The following is a 25,598-nucleotide window of genomic DNA, read 5'->3' as shown; positions in this document are numbered from 1 at the left end:
AAAAAGGTAGGTTTCTTTTCGTTTATTTCAGGAAGTTTGCAGCACAGCAAGCATGACAAATTGCAATGAAATTGTTCAGTTCGCCGACGCGTTTCGTGCATTCAAGCACTTCTTCATAGGCATACTGGTCAAACAGCGCAAGGCAGTATGTGCACTATTTATTTCAAAACATGAGTCCCGCCCATGTGGGCGTAAGCTCCTCGCAGAGCTTCTTGGTCTCCGTAGTGCTCATTAATTATCCTCCAGTGAGTAGCTCATTGCGTTGCCAAATTAAACATTGATTAAAACCCATGTGGGTATGTAAAGTGTCACACTCACGCAGCGCCGCTTGTAACAGCTTCCAAAACAGCCTCCTTTCCAAACACGGTGTTCATCAAGTGAAGACACCCTCAAACCGCTTTCATGCAGCAGGGCTTTTCCACGGCTGGGCCAGCCGTACAATCCATAAACACACAAGAGAGTTGCCCCCTCGGAAAAGCCACAAAAAGGTAGGTTTCTTTTCGTTTATTTCAGGAAGTTTGCAGCACAGCAAGCATGACAAATTGCAATGAAATTGTTCAGTTCGCCAACGCGTTTCGTGCATTCAAGCACTTCTTCATAGGCATACTGGTCAAACAGCGCAAGGCAGTATGTGCACTATTTATTTCAAAACATGAGTCCCGCCCATGTGGGCGTAAGCTCCTCGCAGAGCTTCTTGGTCTCCGTAGTGCTCATTAATTATCCTCCATTGAGTAGCTCATTGCGTTGCCAAATTAAACATTGATTAAAACCCATGTGGGTATGTAAAGTGTCACACTCACGCAGCGCCACTTGTAACAGCTTCCAAAACAGCCTCCTTTCCAAACACGGTGTTCATCAAGTGAAGACACCCTCAAACCGCTTTCATGCAGCAGGGCTTTTCCACGGCTGGGCCAGCCGTACAATCCATAAACACACAAGAGAGGCGTTTTCCTGTTGACATGCTGGGCGCTAAGGAGGCCATACACGGCCGAAATGCATACGCCCGCCCGCTTCTGCTGCATTAAAGGTTCTCCGTTGTTCCCCCCAAGCGGCCTCAGACTCTTCTTTTTTGAAGTTTTTTGTACATATTTTCGCACTAATTTGCCAGTTTAGTGCTTCTGGGGCCGCCGCACGTTTGCTGGCTTGATTCCCACTGGCTGCGATGTGCTCCGGCGCATCTGACCCTGTCTCCGAGGCTTCGGATTGGATCAAGCCCACCAGCGCATCTGGGAGGAAGAAACACGGTGGCTGAGTCACTGCACTCTACCCCGGGCCTGGCGCACTGTCGCACGGGTCCCCGTGAATCAAGGAACCTGGACTAGTTGGTTGTGCGTCTTTGGGGGGCGCGAGGAGCCCTTTTCTTGTAGCAGGCTACGTGGGACATCGGTTTCAGCGCTTTCTTTCAGCCCTGCCATTCCCCGCCAAGACACGACAAACCCAGCAGAACACTGCATGCTGGGATTTGCAGTTCCTACCCACTTGGTTTACCTCAGCAGGTGACATTGATCATGGCTGGGGGGAGGAGCTGGACTTTGCACTTACTACAATAGGTGGGGCAGAACTGTGAGAGGCGTTTTCCTGTTGACATGCTGGGCGCTGAGGAGGCCATACACGGCCGAAATGCATACGCCCGCCCGCTTCTGCTGCATTAAAGGTTCTCCGTTGTTCCCCCCAAGCGGCCTCAGACTCTTCTTTTTTGAAGTTTTTTGTACATATATATATATATATATATATATATATATATATATATATATATATCTGCAATACCTCGCAGCGCTCCACCCCTCAGGTGAAAATACAAGGCATGAACCAACTTTGTTGCAGCATACAGTTTATTTCCCAAGTAAACAGCTTGTCATGACGCGTTTTGACCGTCCCTGCGGCCTTGGTCACATATATATATATATATATATATATATATCCCCACCTCTGTGATGCTTTAGAAATTCCTTTCTTTGCGGGCCGGGGCTCATGTGCAGGCGTCACTGCATAATAAAACCCAAGAGAAAACGCTCTCAGCATCTGAAAGCAGAAAAATGAGCCACACCTTCTGGACATCTGGTACAGGCATTTTTATTTCAGCAGCTATTGCATGATGATGTGTTTCGGCCAATCCAGGGCCTTGATCACTCGATTCTTGGGCGTGGTCAGTTATGTTTATAAAACAGAAAGTTACATAAACAATAAGGAAAGACTACAAGTGTACATTGTTTAAACTAAAAGTGGAGACAAGTGCACACGTGGCCCAAAATATGATAGAATTATGTCAGCAATGTATTAAATTGCATTGATGTAAATATTATTAGATGTTTCTCACAGTCAAATTGTATCAAAAAACACACTGGCTTAAATGTTCATTCGGTGCAAGTAATTTTCACATCTCCACTCAGTTCAAAACACTACAATGCTCATAATCCATTGCACTACTGTGCTCAAAATAGAGTCTACTGTGCCCTTAATGCGATTTCTAACTGCTTTGTTGTATCTTCAATGCCTCATGGGAGTCGTTCAAAACATAAACAAAACTCCTGTGCCTCAATCAATCAATTTTATATTGTGCACAATAATGTAAGTATTGCACGTGCTCTGTGAGTCACAATAAAGGCTTTGGCATTCCATATTTCAAGCTCTTAAAGCAGGCTCACTACCTATCGGAACAGGCCTCTGCTAAATGTTCCAAATTTCTATCATCCACTCCGGTATCGTGCTGGGCTGTTTACCCCTGTTAACCCTGGCAGCAATCTTGTTAACAATGATGATTTTCACAACAGTATGCAGCTTCAATCCATGTTAAAATACATATGCAGCTGGCGGACATTTAATTTACAAGCACATCTCCACCTCTGTGACGCTTCAGGAATGCCCTTCTTGCTGGCTCATGTTCATATGAAATGTCCCGTTCCCACCCCCCCCAAAACTTTAAAATTGGAGCTCCTTTTTCTGAGCTCCTTTTATCTTATATGATTCCACCAGATGCTTCAACTCCCACTAGCGTCTGGATGTTTCATAAGCGAGGTCCGGAAAAATTCTAAAGGTGAAATTGGATCTCATTTTGAAGGATTTTTGATGAATGGCTTTTCTGAGATTTCTTCTTGAGTTCTGAGTTCCTGGAAATGAATCAAAATAGTCTGCGGTTTTGCACTAGCTTTAGGTTGAATAAACGGCACTCTATGCATTCTTGCAACAGAAGTATCAGCAGTACAGCCAAACAAAACCTGAGTAGATAGACAGGGATCTGTTCTCAAGATCCTCCAGCTTACTTGATACATTTCTTTCTGAACCTGGATCATTGTTTCATTCTGTAGCCATTGTATATTTTTTAAATCAGTGTTCCTTTTCTTGGCCTCAGATCATCTAGCATTCAAGCCCAGCAAGCCTTTCTTAATAGCATCCAATTTAAACTTGATCTTATTTGCCATCTCCTTATGAGCTAACATCATCTCTTGCTCTGTATTGGAGACATCTGTATTGAACATATCCAAAATGCCACAGTGATCCCTTGTTGGACTACTAGCGGACCAATCATAGGCATAGAATAAATTGTACCAAGCATGGAAGTTAATTCAAGCCTTGATGCAACTATAATTGTGTCTGTATAAGATGATCTCTCATCAGGCGAAGTAGTTCAGATAACCCCTTCTTCCCCCACTGCCCCCACGCCCCCAAGACTGAAACAACTGTCCAACTCGGCGGCAATATAATCTCGAGGTGACTACAGGTGGGGTGAATGTAGGCCTCACCACCTATTTCGCGCTAAAGTCACAACCCTCACGTATGTAGCGGTGCTCTCATGGAAAGGGGGATCCACCCTACCCCCTTGAAACATGTGATCACACAGAGAGTTTTCTCTTTGCTGCAACCTTCTAGATTTCACTTCGTTCGGCTAAGCATTGTTTCGTAACACTCAGAATTCAAGTTTTGGTGGGATTCCAAATGCTCCTTTGCACCACCTAGCCCCTTCACTTTCCTTCCTGGATAGGGCTTCATTAATTACATTGCAGCAGGGGGTTAGGGAGATACCCAACTGAACAATGCTGCTTAAAGCCAATTTGCCAAACATAATAATTTCAGTGTGTAAAACCCTAAAAATAGGCTTGAATGCGGTTGTTACCCACTGTGGCCACCCTTTCCCCTGACAGTGTCCACTCCTGCCACAGCTAAAGCAGGCACACAAGCACAGCACAATACAAGTGGAGAAAGCACTAGCAATGATATTGCCATAGTATTTAAAAATCGTTTTACTTGTAATATTTGCGAGAGTCCAATTATGGCTTGTGAGGCAATTTCTTGTGCATTGAAACGTTCAGATAACTTTACCCTATCGGACGCTTTGATATATCGCCCCCCAGGTAATGCCAGAAAATGGTGCTCATCGCTTTCAGACTTATTGGCTCCACATATTCTCAGATTCTCTAATTTTATACTATTGGGTGACCTGAATATCCACTTTTAAGATAATATGGGTGGCCCAGGGGACATATTAATTGTGGATCTTAGAGTGCTGAGTCTGGATTTAGCTAATTCTTCACCCACGCAACAAAGAAGGACATCTGTTGGACCCAGTCTTTTCCAATGTTGGAATCCGCTGCTCCTCTGCCATTAGTATGGTCAGACCACTATGCGGTTCTGTGTTCAGTCCTTATTGGTCAAGTCCTGACCAGAGTAGGGAAGGGGCCCTACCTTAAGTATAGGACATGGTCGCAACTAGATATCTTAGGCATCAATAGCCATTTGAGAAATACATTGCCTGAACTTAATCAAGTAGTTGAGTTAGACCAACCTAGGACAGATGCCTGGCTGAGGGAAGCATTGGATACAGTTTACAAGCCAAAGGTAGTCACCAAGTCGGATTGCACCCACCAGCTCCTTGGTTTCCCGAGGATTGATGTGCGGAGAAGTAAATGTATAAAGCCTTAGAGAGATCCTGGAGATGGGCCTGTAATGAGGAGAGTAAGATCAGAAATAAAATGGCCCTCAGAAATTATCACAGGCTTTGTAGTGCGGCCCATGCCACATTTTACACCGGACTAAATCAACACTGCCCAAAAGTTTCCAAAAACTATTTTTAGAATGGCGAAAGAACTCTCTAACCTCAATAAAATCATATCATCGCCAGTCTCGTCTCAGGCTCAGTGTGACGATTTGACTTGTTTCTTCGTCACAAAGGTGACTGATATTCATGCTTCCCTTAAAATCGGAGAGAAGAAGGCTGAGTTGCCTAGTACTATTCATGGCCCTCCTGGGATCAAGGACCAGATTGGACTGATCTCGGTACAAGCTGGGCCTAAATTGAATTGCTGGGACACTCTGGATCTATCTTTGTTCTTGGCATTCCTGATCTCAATTAGGTCGGGATCATCCGAAGATCCTCTCCTTCCAGCCAAGGCGAGATCCCTAGAGTGAGATACTTTGCAAGTTCTAGTAGGACTCCTCCCCTATGCAAGGGAAGATCCCACAGGAATGGAAACATGCCTTGGTTAGGACCCTCTTGAAGAAAGATAATATAGACCCTAAGTATTGGTCTAACTATAGACCAGTCTCAATGCTTCCCATCATGGTGAAATTAATGGAGAAGCATGTCAACAGACAACTCTCCAATTTTGTAGTCACAAGAGCATTTTCATCTCTCTAAGTCGGGGTTTAGGATGGGACACAGCACGAAATCCACCCTTCTAGGAGTTACAGAACATCTTAGACAGCTCCTAGATGTAGGCGAGTGCCCCTTATTTCTCTTATAGAGGGGTTGGTGGAGATAGGCATACAGGGAATGGCCCTTGCTTGGTTGACATCCTTCCTAGGACACCAGTCTTTCCAGGTGATCTCTGCCATGGACTTCTGGGAGCGGCACACTCTTAATTCAGGACTCCCTCAAAGATCCTAAGTCCAGCATTTTTAATATCTATGTACGTCCATTGGTGGACTTGGTGGAAAGTTGTGGTTTCACGTTATTTTCTTATGTAGATGATACACAAATCATCTTCTCCTTGTCATCTGCACAGTACCACATCTTAGATGCCTTAAACTTCTGTATGAGTAAGTTGGCAGAGTGGATGAACCACTACACATTAAAAATGAATGGAGATACGACCGAGGTGTTGGTGTTGGGAAGGACTCCATCTCTGTGGGCACCCCCATCACTGTCCCAAACATCTGTGCGCTCTACCAGATCCAGTCCCAAGGTCAAGAACCTGGGGTTCTTGCTTGACGATAAGCTGTCAATGAAGCCTCGGGCGATAAGGGTCGCTGCCACATGTTTTGAGGTTTTTAAATGGTTGCGGAAGATCACTTGGTTACTTCCATTTTCAGCTCAATGGACGGTGGTGCAGGCACTTATGTCGAGATTGAACTTCAGCAATGTGCTCTTTTTGGAGGCAGACAGATCCTTCATTAGACAGTTGCAGGTGGTCCAAAACTCTTTGGCAAGTATGATTTATGGGCTTCCTTGGCAGACCTCGACAGTGGGTCTGCTTGTTCTATGTGCACAGAGCAAGAGCAGGGGTTGGTCCTTACTAACTGCAGGATTTTGTTACATTGTATCTTCCAGCCTGTTCTCTTCATTCTAGTGATCTGTCCCTGTGTGTGATCCCGACATTAAAACGGTCATGCATGGGAGGGCATCTGTTTGCTTATCAGGACCCCAAGCTATGGAAGTTCCTCCCAGAACAGTTCCTCACTAACGATCTTTCTAAGACAGCTGAAAACATGGCTGTGCAGATTAGCTGGTTCTGACGGTTCCTTGCGTGAAGTTTAGGGCCGGGAAGCTCCGTGGGGTAGCTGTGTGCTTTATAAACTATTAATATTAATAATAGGCAAGGCAAAAGGCACTCACCGTCTTGCCCAGTTCACAGGGCTTTACTAGCAGCCACGAGTTGAATTTCCGTTACAAGCAGGCCATAGAAAAGAGTTCTCGTCCGGTGCGCAAAGGCCAGCTCTAACCAGACGTGCTAGCCACAAGACTCCAATGTGGAGAATATGCATCCCGCAACCTGATCCAACCAGCGCAGACTAAATAGCCAGTTCAGTGAAATCCACAACTGCAATAGCAAAACAGGTTCCGGTCATCAGCTCCAAAAAGCTTGCCGTGCTTTACCCTTAACGTCAGTATTTGGAGCTCTCAGGGCAGCACATGGAGCGCAGCCATGAATCCGACCTCCCTTCCACACAGCTCTGAGTTGTCATGATGGAATCAGGCAAAGCGTGTGCATAGTTCACATCCTGAGGAAGAATATTTTTTGTTTTCCTAATAACTTTGGATCTGGATCTCCAAGGTCCCAACGCTGCAAACCAAGATCAGACTTTTTAGCACCAACATAAAATCCCTCCTTTGGTATTTTGCAGAAACTTGGAGGACAATAGTGACCACCACCAACAAAGTTCAGACCTTCCTTAACACCTGTCTTAGGAAAATCCTCCAAATCTGCTGGCCAAACACCATCAGCAACAACGACCCCTGGCAGAAGACTTTCCAACGTCCTACCCATAAAGAAATCATGAAAAGATGCTGGGGCTGGATAGGTCACACCGTCTGCAAGCCCACATCAAACATCACCAGGCAAACCCTGACTTGGAACCCTCAAGGGAAAAGGAAAAGAGGCAGGCCGAGAAACACCTGACGCCGCGGCCTTGAGGCTGACTGCACACTGTACAGAATCCGTGGTTCAGTGTGAGCCTTATTTGTATTGATTGTGGTGCATCCCTGAAGTAAATTGGACATCTAGAAAGTACTCACAATTGAATCTTAGCCAGACGATTTACTCCTGAAGAGACTCTTTCATTCATTCAGTGTTGAAACGACAACATTCCCCCCGTTGGTTCCCAGATTGAGTGTGATCAATAGGGATGATAGAATGATCCTCAACATCCTAACATGTATATCTAAAATCATATATTGAACCAGAGGTTCTGTACAGTGTCTTATGTATATGTGGTATGTATTCATTCACTCACTTAAGCACTGCTTTGTCTGCACTTTTGTACGATTTCACACGGTCTACTGCAATTTGTGTAATACATACTAGCAATAGAAACCCTCTCATGTTTTGTTTGACTATAATTTCAAGCAATACGTTTGTACTGGAGTATTGTAATAATACCTCGATTGGTAGACTCCCCTAACAGGTTGTAGGGTGTTCCACATGTTAAATGAGCCCCACAGTACACTGTATACATAGTAAACACTGACCCTGGTCCCCGTGGGCTTATAGGGTTGTCCTTGTGATATACCACTTGTGGTTTATCATGTCATCAAAACCACTCAATGGCAATATTGAACCATATTACATGGTCCCCCATTATATAACCTGTGTCTATATATCACAATATGTGTGTATGTATATCACTACAGATTGTCACCCATCTGAGGCAAAGAAGAGGCTCGCATCCATGGTTATTGTTGCCATCATTTATTTATGTCTATGGTTATTAGGTTTGTGCCCATGGATATTTGTAGCTGTATTTATTTGTGTCCCAGTGATCACAAAGGTTCATTGGGACACAAATGTTTTACAGCTATGAAAACCACTGGTGCAGGTGCCTCCTTTGCCTCAGATGGCCAAATTATCTATTGTGATTGGTACTGCAGGCACTTGCACCTGCAACACACACCATCCCCACAGAAAACAACACAGCATTTAAATGCCAGCATTTGTAAAGCACGCAGTTACCTCCAGAGAGGTGTCCCGGCGCTGGGGGCCGTTGGGAAGATTAAGCGAGCTATTGCCCAGAGTCACATGGTGCTGGGCTAACCTGCCGCCAGAGCCAGGGATCGAACGGTGAACCCTGTGGTCTGCAGTCAGGCCCCCTGGCCGCTGCCCCACACCTCTTCCAGGGAGTAAGTATTGGAATAGAATTGTTCCTTACTAAGGCTTTAGTGGAAAGACTGAGGCATAAAAAACATGAAAAGAAAAATTAACATATTTTAAAAAGGAGGAAGAACACCTCTGAGAACAGTGGGCACACTGAAATCTTTGAAACAGCCTAATCAATGCAAGCCATTTAGATAGTTTACTGCAAAATTCGTTTTTTAGAAGGACATAAAAAGCAATAGCTTTGAACTAGATAAGGATGTCCTAGACATAGGCCACTGACTGTCCAAGCAGCATCCTGCCGGGCTTCAGGTCTGGATTTCTCTCCTATTCTTTTGCTTAAAAGCTGTGGAATCCAGAAGAAAGAAACAAGAGATCAAGACTAATCCTGCAGCATGGTTGCACAAAGTCTGTTTGTACAATTACTGATGGTAGCCGCTCCTGTTGTCTTGTAGTTAAGTTGTCGGCTATGCTACAAGACTCCCCACATGAATTTGCTGTGAAATCCTGCGATCTTTATTTCCGTCAACCTCTGTAATCATAATGACTTTATTGTGTAGTTAATTAAAACGAATACAAATTTAACATAAAATACATCAAGTGTGACAACATTCTTATTTACACGTTGAATTGTGCAAGGTTGCAGGTTCGTCGATTTCCTTAAAATGAAGTGTAAAACTTAATACATCTAAAGCCAAGTCAACTCATTTATGTCCAGAATGTGGAAATAACCACTAACTACACTCGTTGGTGTTGTAGGGAAGTTCTGATCAAATTTTTTTTTATCTGCCACTTGGCTAGTTCAGAAATTTCCCTTACCATTATTAAAAGGGTCCCTGCTAATAAGTAATCTCATTTCTTGGCACAAGTCTAAAATAAGATGAAGTTATACCTCTAAAACAGGAAAAAAGTGAGCTATATGCGAGTGGGTGCCAAATAACAGCAGTCCTCCATTATAATTTTATGTACATCTGCACTATGCCCTTTGTGCCTGCTACGTGATTGGAGTTCATGTGCCAAAATGTGGATCGTTGTAGCCAACTTATAGTAAATAGCGTGATCTAAACAATTGGGAATGGAGTATGTTTCCATCTACTACAATGGGGTTGGATCTGTGTGCAAATTGTGTTGAGTGGCCACTATACTCTTTTTCAATGAGTATCTGTTCGCAATTTGCTGTGTGTAATCCGCGCTCTGGGTTTGATATTTGTAACAGTTTGCTGACTTGTTGCAAGAACTTGGCTGTCCTGCATGAAAGCTGTAGCGACTGGCTGTTAAGTAATGCTATTACGGCCAGGCGACATAATTGAATCCGGAGAGAACTGAAAGCTGGAAGGAGACAATGCAGGCTCCAGTTGTTAACAGCTGGGCTAATGCAAAACAAGTGTAAAAGGGATTCTTCTGCATGTTTGCAGAGTCGGCACAGACTAGTCGGCCATGTTCGTTTCCATGTTGGAACCTGGTCTTTTGACCAAAAAGATCCCAGTCGAATCAAGAGCAGAGAGTGCTGTATAGTTGGAGGATCCACATCAATCATTGATTATATCCTTCTTGATACCAGTAGCTGGGATAGAGCTTTCGAATTTAACATCTGTCCCCGTAGTGATAGCGATCACAATGCCCTTCATTTAAACATCCGTCTATTAACGGGCAAAAATCACGTTCCAACACTTGGGAATGTAGTGCCTGCTCTAGTCCAACTAAACAGAGGGAGAAGGGTACGTTGGGGGGACCTTACACTCTCCAAAGAAAGGCTGGCCAGTCTTTATCAGACTGTACTTCCTTTTTTTGCAAAAGCTGATTGTTTAATGCTCGAATCCACCTCCATGGACACCAACCTAACTATCTGTGAAAATTACAAGGAACTAATGGATGCTTTGGCTCCTTTCTTTGTTAACTATTCCAAACCAAGGGATAAGCCCAAACCCAGACACAAATGGTATAATAGTAACTGTAGAGCCGCCAAGCAAAATTTATTGAATGTAATTAAGAGTAATTCAAGGATAGATCTGTTGGAAGCACGGGCAGTTTATACTTGGGAATTGAAACAGGCCAAAAAATGTTGGGAAAACCAGAAGTGGGAAGATATCAGGGCAGCCCTGCTAGCACGGGATCTTAGAACTTTCTGGAATTTGGTTAACGAAGGCACCAGGAGTTACAAATCAGCAATCGAGCCAAACATTAGTGAGGATGTTTGGGTTGCTCATTTGGAACCTCTTTATGCCTCCCCAGTCAATGGCTTGTACAAAGGAAGGGAGGGAGGGCAAGAAAAGTCAAGAGGGGATATTGGACCACGCATCCAACTAAGTGAAGTTAAGTTTGCATTGGAGAAAATAGCCCCGAATAAAGCACCAGGGCTGGACAGAATACCTGGAGACCTTTTCCATAGTGAAGTTCTAGTTTGGGGTCCTTATCTTACCTTGTTTTTTAATGCTCTATTGGAGGGCACTCCCATGCCCCCGACGTGGGTCGGGGCTGAAATTATACCCATCTTTAAAAAAGGGTCACCACTTTTGCCATTGAATTACCGGCCCATAAGCCTCTTGGACGTAACGCAAAAAATCTTCGCACGCGTTTTGCTTGACCGTTTACATGGATGGATGGAGGAATACAACATTCTAACATCTCTCCAAGCAGGGTTTAGAGCACGGATATCCACGGTCGACCAGATTTTCAGACTACAAATGATTCACTGGAAGACCGTGAGTATAGAGAGTGGCACTCTGTACTTAATCTTTGTAGATCTGAAATCTGCGTTCGACCTGGTCCCTAGAGAGAAGTTGTGGTCGATCCTCTTGGAGATGGGGGTTCCGGATTACCTTTGCCATCTGTTTGCCCGCCTGCATGATGGCAATTATGCCCAAATTAGGTATGGCAAATACGGGAATCTAACCTCCCCAATCCCTGTTAACCAAGGAGTCCGCCAGGGATGTGTTCCGGCCCCAACACTCTTTGCCCTATTTGTTAATGGGCTTATTGACGATCTTAATAAAGGCCCTAACATTGATGCTCCCAAATTGGCAGGGCGTAGGGTGCCGGCCCTGATGTTTGCAGACGACACCTTGTTGCTGGCTAAGTCCCCAATGGGTATCCAGAGGACGCTTGATAACTTCGTCGTCTTCTGCAAACATCGGGGCCTGGAGTTTAATCTCCAGAAGACCAAATATATTGTCTTTAACGGTGGCAAAAGCACACGCAGTAATCCCACCCTGGGGGGTCAACCCCTTGAAAGATTTTTTTTTTTTTAAATATATCCTTTATTCAGTTCACATGAGAAAGAAAACATGAATTGTACAGTATGTTGTTGCATGAAAACGCAAAAAAAATGAAAGAAATTGCATACATGGATCACGGAGCGAAACGTAAGGTACACTGTTACTTCACATTGGAATACAATGGCGGAAACATCACTCAATCATGCCTTCCTCGTTATCATGTTGTAATGGATAGGTTAGGATAATGAAAACGGGGAGATGTGGGGTTACCAAACTTGGAGGTGTATGGCGTGTGGTGTGTTGGACATCTGATCACGTAGTGGGGGGGGCCCGGGGGTGGTGTCATGGTCGGTCCGTGTCCGTCACGGTAGGACAGAGAGGGCGGTGCGGGACCGGCAGTAAGCGTGCCGCGTGAGTGGAGCTGGGGGGGGGGGGGGGAGGCTGTTCCCGTTCCAGCTACGTGACATGGGTGCCGGCAATATGGCCAATATCAGCAGTGCCTGGTGTTGTGCTCCTGTCTCTGTGTTCTCCACCTGGGGAGACGTGTCCTGTGGGTTCTTCTAGTGTCTGGAATTCGCCGTGAAAAGAGTGTAGCATTTCGTCCCAAAGCGTCGCTATGGGGAATTTACGCAGCCCTGCTGTCTCCTCATTGTGGAGGGATATACTTTCCGCTTTTGCCCAGGTGTCCAGTGAGGTGCGCCAGTGCTCTGCCCTGGGTGGGTCTGCGTGCTTCCAGTGTTTATTAATGAGCCTCTTTGCTGTGATGAGGCCAAGATCCCAGAAGCGGGAGGGCACCCTGTTGTGTTTGGTTCTGTGGTAGAGGCCCAGCAGGCACGCCTCCCATGTGTGAGGAATTGGCATTGCCGTGCTCCGCTCCAGTGGTGGCAACACTGACTGCCAATACGTTTGGATCCGTGGACATTGCCACAGCACGTGTAAGAGGTCCGCTCCCTCCGTATTGCATCTCGGGCATCCTGCCGTTGCGCCTGGAAAGTATAGATTTATCCTGTCTGGGGAGAGGTATGCTCTGTGTAAGATGTAAAACTGAATTTGTTTGAAGCGTGCGTTGCGGGGGATGTTCTTGGGGCCCGCAAGTATCACCGCCCATTCCTTGTCCGTCCAGACCTTCCCTCTGTCCACCGCCCACTTATCCCGCAGTGGTTGTAGGCTGCATTGTGTGTGGGAGAGCAGTGCTTGGGTTAGCCAGTGTACCACGTGTGTGCCATTTCTCATGACGTGCATGTACTGTATCAGCTGGTGTATGGGAGGTTCTTCGGCAATGTTTCCCCACTTCTGAGTGAGCGCTCTGATTATGGAGGCGTGTTGTAAGAACTGTCCTGCCGGTAACCAACCCCTTGAAAGAATGCTGGTGTTTGACTACCTTGGCATTACCCTAACGGAGAGAATGGACTGGGGAGCGCAGATTAATAAGTGTAACTTGAAGCTCACTCAGGTGTCGGGAGGTATTTACAAATTCTTCAAGGGGGCAACATATAAGCAGGTCTCTGCATCCATGGAAGCCTATAGAGCACAGGCAAGAAGTGCTGCGTTATATGGTGCAGAAATTTGGGGCTATTGAGCACTGCTTACCCTTGAACGCACTGAGAATGCGTTTATTAGGCAGCTTCTTAGCCTCCCCAAAAGCACACCACTGATTCAGCTGAGAATGGACCTAGGAATCAGACCTATTGCTGAGGATGCTGTGCTTAGACCACTAACCTTTTAGAGACGTCTGTGGAGCACTCCCGAGTTAGCCCCGTATAGTGAGGAACTAACAGAGATATTGGGGCTGAATGGGGTGGGCAAGAAACCTTGGTTGAGACACCTTAAGGCCCTATGTGTGGAACTGGGACGTGTAGACCTGTGGGACTACCCCTGAACCGTTTCACAATCATTAAGTAGAAACTCACTGGTGACTGCCTATAGGGAATACCGGCTGTCCTAAATGTTCCATAGCTCTACACTAGGACGGCTGACAAATGATTTTATTACAATTAAATCCATTTACCGGCCAGAGCCCATCTTGGATAGCATTCAACCAGTGTACGCAAGAAAATTGTTTCTGCAGTTTAGGCATGGGTGCCTCCCCATACGTTCATATGCCAAAAAATGGGGGGACAGGCTACGCTTGAATGCCCTGCTTGTGGTCTAGTAGATGAAACAGAGGTGCATGTCTTCTTCCAATGTGACTTCTATAGGTCGCCTAGAAGACGCTGGCTTGTCCAAATCTGTAAGAACTTGGGCACAAGACACTTTAGTGAGGCCTTTAGAATATTGAAAACTGAGTTGCACCCCCCAATAGTCTTTTCAGTCTCCCGCTTTTTAATTTCAATGTGGTGCATGAGGAGGAAGTTTCTGGAGCCTTCCTCCTAGCGGTTAAACATTGTATATGGTCTGCTAATGGTTTTTAGCACTTTTGGATCTATGGCAAACTATTTTTTACTGTATTTTTTTTTAATTGTGAGCTTCTCCTCTAGTTTTACAAATTTAAAAAAAAATCCTCTTATTGCCCCCACTGGGTTTTTTTTCACAACGAAATTTTATTATTCAATTGAGTTTAAGCAGAGCAAAAGGCGTGGTTCTCCACAATCAGGAGAGCGCCACCAAACATTGCAGCATAGTATACACTCATTATAACAATACCAAGGAAACGGAGAAGAAATCAAAGTAAGGATCCCCCTCCCCTACCCCAGTCCCCCCCAACAACGCCCAATGCCCAACTCCCCCACTACCCTCCCCTTATCCCACCCTAACCCTATGCACGTGCAGTAGACACATATTATCATCGGTCGTAAGGCATGACACAGTAAGGAGGCACTCAGGTACCTCTGTCTATAGCTCCTCGTCATGTACCACCGGGGGATCAAGAAGCAGCCCCCTGTACTCCGCCCATCTCTTCCAGATCTTAAAGTGCTTATGAGGGCAGCCTCTCGCCTCAAACACAGGCTGTTCCAGTCCCATATAAAAATCTAGACCGGCCTTCCATGCACACAGGGGGGGGGGGCCCGGACACCCTTCCACGCTCTGGCTATATCTCGCTTGGCCACTATTAGGCCCAGTAGCAATAGGTGGCGCTTGTAGATGTTCCCACCTACACCCTCGAGTATGTGGAGTAAGCCCAACCGGTGAGTGCGCGGGAGGTCCCATCCCAAGACCTCAGACAAGCAATTCCATACGCCCCTCCAGAATCCAATCAGTCTAGGGCATGACCACACTGTATGCAGCAGTGTACCCACAGCCGCGCCACACCGCAGACACTCCGACGATTCAATCAGACCAGCCTTCCAGAGCCTCTCTCGTGTATAATAAGACCTATGCAGGTACTTGAATTGGATGAGGCGAAGCCGCATCGCTATCGCGGTTCCACGTGGGGACTCCAGGGCCTCCCTCCAGTCATCGTCATCTAGGGGACCTATGTCAGCCTCCCAAACTGCTTTCAAAGGTAGCAAGGTAGAAGAGCAGTGGGTCACCATCGTCTGATAAATGCGAGAGATCTTCTTATCACCAAGGTCCCCCATGAATACCTTGGCTTCAATGGGGCTAAACTCAGGGAGCGAGTCGAGGTTCGCGATACTGGGCGTGAGTGCATGCCGGAATTGCAAGTAGCGAAAGAACTGGGTCTGGGGCATACTGAACTCAGCGCTAAGGTCCTGGAAGGACTTTAAAGTAGTCCCGGACATGACCTGTCCCAACGTTGATATCCCAACTGCATCCCAGCCATCAAATCCCGAGAGTGTCATCAGGCCGGGGAGTTGACCATTATGCCACAACGGTGTCTCAGCAGTTAGCCTACCCCACCAACCCATACGACGTAACGCCTGCCGCCACACAGCAAAGACTACTCTCGTGACGCATGGCAGTGCCCACCGCAGCCGGGCCGAGTAGAGCACCGTGTGCAACGTATGGTCGCCCATCAATGAGCGTTCCAGGGCATATGCCGGGTCTCCTCTGTCGCCATACCACCGCTCGTTGAGTATGAGCAGCTGTGAGGCCTGATAATATGACAACAGATCGGGGGTGGCCAAACCTCCACAATACGTGGAGAGGAAGCACGTCTTCAGGGCCACTCTGGCCGCGCCCCCAGCCCACAGAAAGCGACTCAGGGTAGAATTAACTTGTCGAAACCACTGGGGAGGGATGGGATGAGGGTAGTTCTGTAATTGGTACAATAGACGGGGAAGAGCCACCATCTTGAATATCGCCGATTTACCAAACATGGTTAAAGGCATCCGAGACCAAGTTTTTACATCTTCTTGAACCTTATCCCACACAGGTACGATATTACGCTCCCACGTAACACGGGTGGATTCTGAAAGGAACACCCCCAAATACTTCAAACCGTCGGTCACCTGCCGTAAGTCTGCCGCCCAGAGGCCCACCTGCGCCTCGCCTCCTAGCACCCAGAGGGTAGATTTGCCTAAACTCAAGCAAAGACCTGAGACTTCTCCAAAAACTCGCATAATTTCTAACACTCGGGCCCCGAGCGATCCAAGTCAGTAAGAAAGAAGAGGACGTCGTCCGCATACAAGGCAATCCTATCAAAAAGGGTTTCAGACCAAACAAAACCCCGGAGCTGTGCGTCTATGCCAACCCAAGACGCTAGAGGCTCCATGGTTAGAGCAAACAAGTACGGGGACAACGGGCACCCCTGGCGGGTTCCCCGTCCAATGGAGAATACCCCCGACGTGGCCCCAGCGACCCGAACGGACGCCGTGACGTCTGTATAAAGCAACGAGATGTACGACAGGAGCACCGGGCCCAGGTTGAGGCGAGACAGGAGCGCGAAAAGGTACGTCCAGCTGACAGAATCAACGCCTTATGAATGTCCGCTAATAACAAAGCCGCCTCCTCTCCCAGGACTCCCATCGCGTCCACCGCCGCTTGCGCTCGCCGGATGTTGTGCCGCGTCGCCCGATGGGGCATAAAACCTGCTTGGTCCGGATGGACTAAGTCCGCCATATAGGGGAGTAAGCGATTCGCTAGTGCTTTTGCTAGAATCTTGGCTTCTATATTCAGTAACGAGATGGGGCGATAAGAGTCGTGTCTGTCAGGGGGTTTGCCCGGTTTTTGAAAAACCACGATTTCGGCGTGGCACCAGTCAGGTGGCAATCTGCCCCGCTCCCGTGCAGCTTCCAGAGTAGAACGGTAATGGGACCCAAGAAGAAGCTGGAATTTCTTGAAAAATTCACAAGGGTAGCCATTCGGACCCGGTGCTTTACCAACATTGAGTTGGCCCTGTGCCTCCCCAAGTTCCTCGGCCGTAAGTGGAGTATCTAGTTCCTGCCTGGCCTCATCAGACACCGCCCGAGGCGGCAAGTCATCAATAAATTTAGCCACCTCCTCAGCGCGGAGACTGTCTCGTGGGGCATACTGTGACCTAAAATAGTCGGCGAAACTCACTGCAAGCTCGGCCGGCTCTGTAATCGTCACTCTGTCCTCAGCAGTGAGGCCCGGCAGCGTGATCGGCTGGAGACGCTGCTGACACAACCTATGGAGCATGGTACTGGACTTGTCTCCCCACTGGTATATCCTGCTCCGCGTGGCCAGCCACGCCTGTTTAGCCTCGTCCATCAAGAGAGAGGCATAGGACTGCTGCGCCTGGAGAAGCAGCCGTACCGCTACCTCATCTCCTCCTCCCCGACTCTGTTGTTCTAGGTCCTCCACGAGTTTAGCAGCCGTAGTGGTCGACTCCCGACGTTTACGGCGGGCTTCAGCACACCACGCAATATCCACCCCCCTTATAGTAGGTTTCATGGCCACCCATACTACTACAACGTCCATATCATCTACTAGGTTTTCCCGCCAGTAGTGTGCAACAGCTTCCCGCAGGTGTTGGACATAAGAGGGCTGCTGGAGATGCCACGAGGACATCCTCCATTGGAAAGGTTGCCTCTTTGTAAGCAGGTCTATCGTGACTGAAACTGGGGAGTGGTCTGAGAGCCCCCTCGGAAGCATCGCAGCGCTGCGCACCCTACTCAGACAGACGGCAGGCACAAACACATAATCCAGTCTCGAGAACGAGCCATGCACTGCAGAGACATACGTGTATTCGTGCGCTGTCGGATGCAGATGTCGCCATACATCTACCCATCCTAATCCCTCCACCATGGCCTGCAACCGGGTAGGGGAACTTGGAGCAGGGCCAGCAAGCACTCCCCGCCGCCTCTGACGGTCCACACTCACATCCATCACCTCATTCCAATCTCCTCCAATCACCGCCAAGGACTCCGGGATATCATCCCACACCGTAAACAGCTTCTCGGACAGGGCCCACTGCAGGGGGGGGGGGGCATACACACTCCCAAATACAACCGGTTCCTTGCCCACCATGCCCTTAACGAATATAAAGCGGCCTTGAGGGTCAGCCCACTGCTTCTCATGGACGTATGCAACTCTGCGATGTACCAGTATAGCAACACCCCTAGAGCCCCTGACGAACCCGGCATGAAATACCTGATGATATCCAAACCTCTGCAAGCTAAGTACCTTAGAGCCCATCATGTGAGTTTCTTGGAGTAGGAGTACATCCGCGGCCTCTCTCTTCCCCAATCGCAAGACTGCCCCCCTTTTAATTACATCCAGCATCCCCCTGACATTCCAAGTGATTATTCGTAGGGACTCCCGGGAGAGTCTGTGAGGTAAGTCAGCCATAGTCAATCGAGGTCCAACATGACGGCCCCCCGTGCCATCTCCACACACCGTGAATTTCTTCCAGGTCTTTAACAAACAGCACGTGCATTTCCCCTCCCCACCCGTCCCAGACCCTCCCAACAACAACAGGAACTACTCTAGCACACCCTACAGCTTCGGTTATCACTGTTCCTACATGTCCTACCCCCAACCCCTGTCTCCAACACCCCCCACCCCAATACCTCAGAGAACATTGAAGTACCTGTCGCGGCATGGGCCGCCCCGGGCCCAAAACAGAGGGCCCAAGACCAACCATACCAATGGATCCCAACACCCCTTAAGAACTGCAATTCCCACCCTTCCCCTAACCAACACCCACTTTGCGTGGTAGGCGGAGGCCCTATCTAGGTACCCCCAGACCCCTATCCGCCACCACCATTACGAGTAAACCATCCCCAAGTACAAGCACTATGAACATTGCCCACATTTCTAGGGACGAGGCCCGGCCAAGGACCCTCCGGCAGCTCAAGTGTCCCGCAGCAGCGCAGTGTCGCCCATGGGCTCACGAATTGTCTTCGGAGTGGTCGGACGCCATAGTCTCACTGGCACGAGTCACGCTGGCTGAGACGGATCTCTTCCTCGACCTGGACCTCCGTGGTCTGTCCGTTCGGGCCGGCTGGCCCCTCCGCTCCTGCGACGAACCTCCAGGGGCATCAGGATTTAGACCCGGCTGGGCATGGGGTCTGATCTGCACAGATTCGTCAGTCCACCTGAAAACATCTTCAGGAGAGTCGAAGAAATGGGTTCGGGACTGATACACAACCCGCAGGCGGGCCGGGTACAGCAGGGAATATTGAATTTTCAATCCACGTAGTTTGGCCTTAGCATCCAAGAAGGAACGACGCTGCTGCTGCACTAACCTGGTATAGTCAGGGAAGATCATGATCTTCCGGTTCTCGTACACAATGGAGTCTCTGGCCCTCGCCTCGCGTAGAATCACATCCCGATCATGATAGTTCAACAGTCTGGCGATTACAGCTCAGGGTCGTTCTCCCTCCGGCGGTCGCTGCGTTAATGCGCGATGCGCACGTTCAATCACAAAGCAGGCGGAAAGTGCCCCCGTGGGGAGCCAGCTTTCCAGCCATCCGGTTAGAAACTGCTCCATATTGTCCTTTTCGCATCGTTCCGGAAAGCCAACAAAGCGTAGGTTGTTCCTACGTGCGCGACCTTCAGCATCTTCCACTCGGGTCGCAAGGGCCTTCTGAACGTGTTCCATCGCGGCCATTTTGCGTTTCAAAGTACCCACATCATCCTCGACCACCGAGATCCTTGACTCCGTCTCGGTAATTCGTTCCACGGCGTTCCGTAGGTCTTGTCGCAGCAGGGTCACGTCCGCACCCACTGCCCCAATCTTCGCGTCCAGCATATCTCTGGACTGGGTGATCGCCGCCATGAGTGCCGTGTTGTCCGGTCCTGCTCCTCCACCCCCGCTGGGAGCTCCAGACCCTCCGCTGGGTCCGGTAAACTTGTCTATGGGCCCTTGCTTGGGCGGGCCGCCACCTCCCCTAGTCATAGCCGCGTGAAGCTGTAGGGGTCTGTATCAGGAGGCTCCACAGAGGGGGGAGGGTTCCTTCCACCGAAGAGTGGTCCCGCAGCCCCTGAACAGGAAACGGCCTCCAGCCAGGGGTTTATGGAAATTGATCACCAGGCCGTGCCCTCCTCTCCCCCGCTTCCGACTGCTCCGCAGGGCACACAGCGGACCACCCCGGATTCACAGGTCTCGTAGGTCCCCGGGCTTCCTGACTGCCACACCACCAGCCTCGCCAATGACAATCCAAGTGAGGTACAACGTGGCCCACCGGCTGTCCCTGGTAGGGTCTGCACCCCCAATCGTGATAGGTCCAATGGGTCACCCCAGAAGGCGGCTCAGCGGCGCCCCCCACAACCTGCCGCCACTTCCACCGGCACGGGGGCACCCAGACCCCTCCTGTAATCTGCGTCGGTTCTGTGTGCAGCCGGCCCCGGGAGAGCGCGAAAACCCAGGCCCCGGCTTACCGGCAAGGATGCAGGCCTCCACTCTCCCCAGGTTCTCCAGGTGCGTCCCAAAAGCGCAGCGAGGCTGATTAGCACCCAGCCGCTGCACCCTGGAGCCGCCGCCGTTCAGGGTCAGTCAGTCAGCCGTGTGGTCCGCCGGCTCGGTCGGATCTCCCCAGCCACTCCACTGCTGCCGATGACGGAGGCCCCGAAAATCGAGGTCCCGGTCTTGCGGCCCCAACGTAGGCCTCGTCTCACTCCAGCCTCCTCCAAATGCCAGAGCAGGCACCCACCATAGCCAGATGGTCCCTCCAGTAGCTCCTCACTCCGCCCGGAAGAAGGGTTCCGCCAGTCCCCGGGGGACGGACATAGGCAGGTCGGCGCGTCGACTCCCCGGCCGGGGAGCGCCAAACTCGAGGTCCCGGCTTTTCCCCGGGGACTAGGCCGCAGACTGCCGCCGCGGTCCTCAGCTCCGCCAGCGATCCGGGAGCACCGAAGGGCACACCGGGTGATACCTCCTGCCCTCTGTACTGCTCGCCAGCTGTTTGGGGATCGAAACGGGTCTGGAAGCCAGGATTAGTAGTCGGATAAAGAACGGGCCGGTGGGAGCTCTAACAAGCTGCGTCCACCATCGTCGCCCGCGTAGCCACGCCCCCGCCCCCACTGGGTTTTAGCATGGGTTTTAATCCTTTTTTGTGTAAAAGCATGGATCACTTGTACTTGCATTGTATGTAATTGTTTTGTCTATGGAAATGTAAAATTGTATCAATGTACTTGCATTTCGAGGTAATGTACATGTTTTATTCAATTCTGTGATGCTTTTATGGTCAATGTACCGAAATAAAGCTTTTCAAACGAAACGAAAGTGCTGTATAGTTGGAGATATATGTTGTACAAGATACTGCTGCGGCAACCGGACCCTGTACGAAGATTAAACCATCCATCCCTGTTTCTTCTTTGCAAGTGCTGCTTTACCCAATAGCAGGCTTTGTGTTTGACGGCATTTTTTACTATTTTTTTTAATGCTGGGAAGCAGTAGTTTGTGTCCCATGCTTCGTGCACGTTGAGAGACCTAGCAGGGATTCTTCTTCTTGGGCTGCTCTCATCTTCAAAAACAATTTTAGTATTGCTGCTATCCTTTCCGGGAGTTGGTTGAGCAGCCCAAATTCAAGGCGTACTTGTGCCTGGGATGTAAATTGCGGATCCGGAATATTGTTTTGAAGAGGCCGGATTGTTGTAGATTCGAAAAGTTTGCATCTTTGCCTTTGAATAGTTTGGAGCGGTATGTGAGAGTTGGGAGAAACTTAGCAGCTATTATTTTTAGAAGATGAGAGTTAGATGGGCACAATAATTTCAGATCTTAGGGTGTTTAGTGCAAAACGTAATTTGTTCGCCTGTGCTCGTCTTTTGGTTAGGTGATCTTTGAGTGTAAATCTGGAGTCTACTACCACTCCTAAGTATTTGTAAGAGCCACTCTGCTCTAAGCTGTTCCCTGCTGTGAACCATGTGTGTTTATTGATGTGGGGCCTGGAATTTGTAGAGAAACAGATGACCTTGGTTTTAGTCCAAGATCCTCTGTATATTCCAACAGCTTCGTGATCAGGCGCTGTAAGCCATTCGGGGTCTGGCTGCATAGGACACTGTCATCAGCCTATTGCAGACTTCTGACTTGGCCGTAAGCTAGCTTTGGGGGGTCGCTTTGGACTTCTGTCAGCCTTTTGTCTAGATCTGCTGTGAATATGTTAAATAAGTTGGAAGCTAACACACACCCTCGTTTTAGGCATCTGTACGTTGTTATCCTTGCTGTTGTTCTTTCTCCATTTCCTAGCTTTACCTGTACCCAGGTAGATGAGTACAAATTAATTATGGCCCTTAATATGCATGGTGGGATGCCCCATTTTTCCATCTTTTGCCATAGAAGTTCTCTAGGTACCATGTCAAATGCCGCTTTCAAGTCGACGAAACACGTGTACAATTTGGTTGACTTTCGCTGCACTTTTTCAACTAGGAAGTTCAAGGCCAAATGATTGCACATTGTGCTTGTGCCTGGTCTGAAGCCTTTTTGTGAGATTAGGAGGATCTTGCTTGAGGTGACCCATTCTTCTAGCTCGACAAGAAGATTCAATGTGTACACTTTGGCTTCTACAGCGATGAGCATGATTAATCTGTAATTTGCTGGGTCTGATCTGCTGCCTGCTTTGAATATCGGGTGCAGGATACTGCCTTTCCATGATTGAAACGTGTGATTGAACAGCGGCGTAAAGAGATCTGCCCAGAAACGTTGGTCTGACATGAATAGCGTGTTTGGCAAGCCGTTTGGGCCTGGGGCTCCACTGGATCTGAGTTTTTTTAAGACTTTCTCAACTTGGCTAGTTCGAATCCAATTACCTTCAGACAGGTTTTCAATAGTTTCGGGGCATGGTGGCGTTTGTCCATAGCTGTGTATTTGTCAACATGGGTCAGTTGGGCTATTCAATTGGCCTCACGGATATTTGCGTTGTGATGCCGGAAGGAGCCATTTTCTATGCTGTTTATTTCTGCCTGAACTTCTTGTTGTTATTTGATTTACTTATATGCAGCAGCTTGAGCCAGATATTTGTTTGTTGTGATTTATTTGCTGTCCATACTTCCTGTTTGTATTGCCGCCTTACCTGGTTAATTTGGAGTTTCATATTTTCGCCTGTTAATAGTGGTTACCCCGAAGTCTTATTATCTCCCTATGGAGCATCCTTTTTTTCCATGATAACGAGTTGACAAACTCTGGTATTTCTTTTCTAGTTCTGTTTTCATGATGCTTGTTGTGAGAAGAGAATTTGGAAAATCAAACCGTTATCATGTTTTCCCAGATTTGCCATGGTCCACGCCCGTTTGAGACTTTTTTTTTTGCAGAGTTTTATATAGCGCGAACTAGAGCCGAACCTTATCAGAGCGCTTTTACATAGCACCAGTTACGTTACATGAGGACACACTTTCATTTTTTTTTTTTTTTAGGCACGGGGAGATTAAGTGATTTTGCCCAGAATCACAGGGGGTTTTTGGCGTCGTTACCGAGACTCGAACCCAGATTCCCCAGGTCCGAGGTCGAGCGCCTTAGCCGTTAGGCCAACCCCTCTCCCCAATGACCTTAGACGATGCAGCAGAAAGCTCTGCACCTATGGCTTTTGAACAACAAGACTCCCTGATCCACATTGATAGCCAACTGGTTTGCTTTGGTAACACATGGCACTTGACCGACAGCAAGCACAATCTGCTTCGATGAAAGAGGCTTGGAAGGCCACGTACACTTAAAGTACCTTAGTTGTTTCAAGCTTGTACAACCTGTGTGACACAAAAGACCTCAGTAAAAATTCATTTGAGGAACGAAACAGAGGGGGCAAACTTCCTCAAGTTTAAAGCCGGCAGTTTTTGTTGGTGTCATCTGAAATAAAAGCCTCACACATTCAAATCTAAGACTATATTGCAGAAGTCGTTTTTTGTTGGCTTACACATAATTGATCCATGGTTAAACTCTTGTTTGTTGTTTTATGGCTCCTCTTGTTTTAACTTTAAGGGTGTTCTGCAGGTGCTGAGCTTGAATCCACCATTAAAAGAAAGATGTAAACATTCCTCATACTTCGCAATATTTCACACGCTATGTATGTAATAACATTTTAATGATTTAGTAGGTTTTCCTAAGGACTCAGTTATATTAGTCAAATAAACTATTATTATTATAGTGCACAATTGTGAGCATTCGAGTGGGGTGGGGTTGCCAGGGAAATATTACCCAGAATATTAAAGTGATAAAAATGCGTTAAACGAGCCATGAAACTGGACCTGTGGGTGTTGCCACGTCAGCTGCACACAGCCCCCCTTTCTTCTCCAGCCTCCCATTGCAACCTTTTCACCTTATCTCTTTCCATGGGAAGCAATTCCTTTGTTGTAACTCAATCACTTTTGTGCAGACACCAGTGGACTCTGCAGCACGATGTTGTGGTTCAGGTGAATGATTGGAAGCAAAGGCCATCTTGGATGAAGCACCAGCACTACGTTGCGGTTCAGGTGCATGATGGGAAGTAAAGGCCATCTTGAATGAAGCACCTGGTTATGTCCTGAGGCTGAAAGAAGAACTGCTGCTGCCTTCGAGGCACCCGACATTTGGACAACCGCAGCTCAGATTCGCTTCCTGCAGCTCCTGGTTCTGAAGCGTCTTCCCTTCCTCTGTCCCACATCACAAACCAAGAACTAACACCGCTACTTTGACAGGGTTCGAAGGAAGGAGACAAGCCTTCCCCTCGCCCCTAGCAGAAACCACCACCTGGTGGAAGTGGAAGTATATGCTCCAACCAGACCTTAAAAACTTGCTGTAAAGCAAAAGCTCTGCCCTCTCTGGGCAGCAGCCCTCCATTATCCCAGAACAGTGATGCAGCCTTGAACAGGTGCTCGCCCAGTGGTCCATGTACCTCCAGCATCCTCACTGGATCCATAGCTCGTGGCCCGAGAGAGCTACACTGCTCTCCTACTTCAAGAGAAGGGCTTCGAGACCACTCGATCCGTAAATGCATACAGCTGAAATCACAGGGCATGGCTGGGCTCAACGTATTCACTATTGCGCTCTTTCGGGTCTGAAAACTAACATCTTGCGTTCACTTTAACCATAACTAGACACTCTTCAAATCATAATGCATGGTCCGGGCTCGTGGACACCACTCAACAGTCCTGCTCTCTTGCGGTTTATTGAAAATCAATATTCCGTATAGTTCCATCAACAGATGCAGGCTAGGTCAATCTTATTTCCATTCCTTCATGTGCACAACTTTTACATTACCCAATGATTCTTTTTTTGACAGACTGATACATTCTCAGTCAAAACCTAGCACCCTCTTGAAGATACTGAAGCACAGTTGGCCCGTATCAGCTGGTCGTGTAAACTTGT

General features: G+C 48.1%; 1 protein-coding gene across 4 annotated transcripts in view; it reads left to right on the top strand.

The window, feature by feature from the left end:
* Window positions 1–25,598, top strand: part of GMIP (GEM interacting protein) — a 320,436-nt gene that overhangs the window by 206,685 nt on the left and 88,153 nt on the right. The gene's annotated exons all lie outside the window — the stretch shown is intronic.

The sequence above is a fragment of the Lissotriton helveticus genome, chromosome 1_1, assembly GCF_964261635.1.
Source record: "Lissotriton helveticus chromosome 1_1, aLisHel1.1, whole genome shotgun sequence".
Taxonomy (NCBI): domain Eukaryota; kingdom Metazoa; phylum Chordata; class Amphibia; order Caudata; family Salamandridae; genus Lissotriton; species Lissotriton helveticus.
This window is presented reverse-complemented; position numbering and strand designations above follow the sequence as displayed.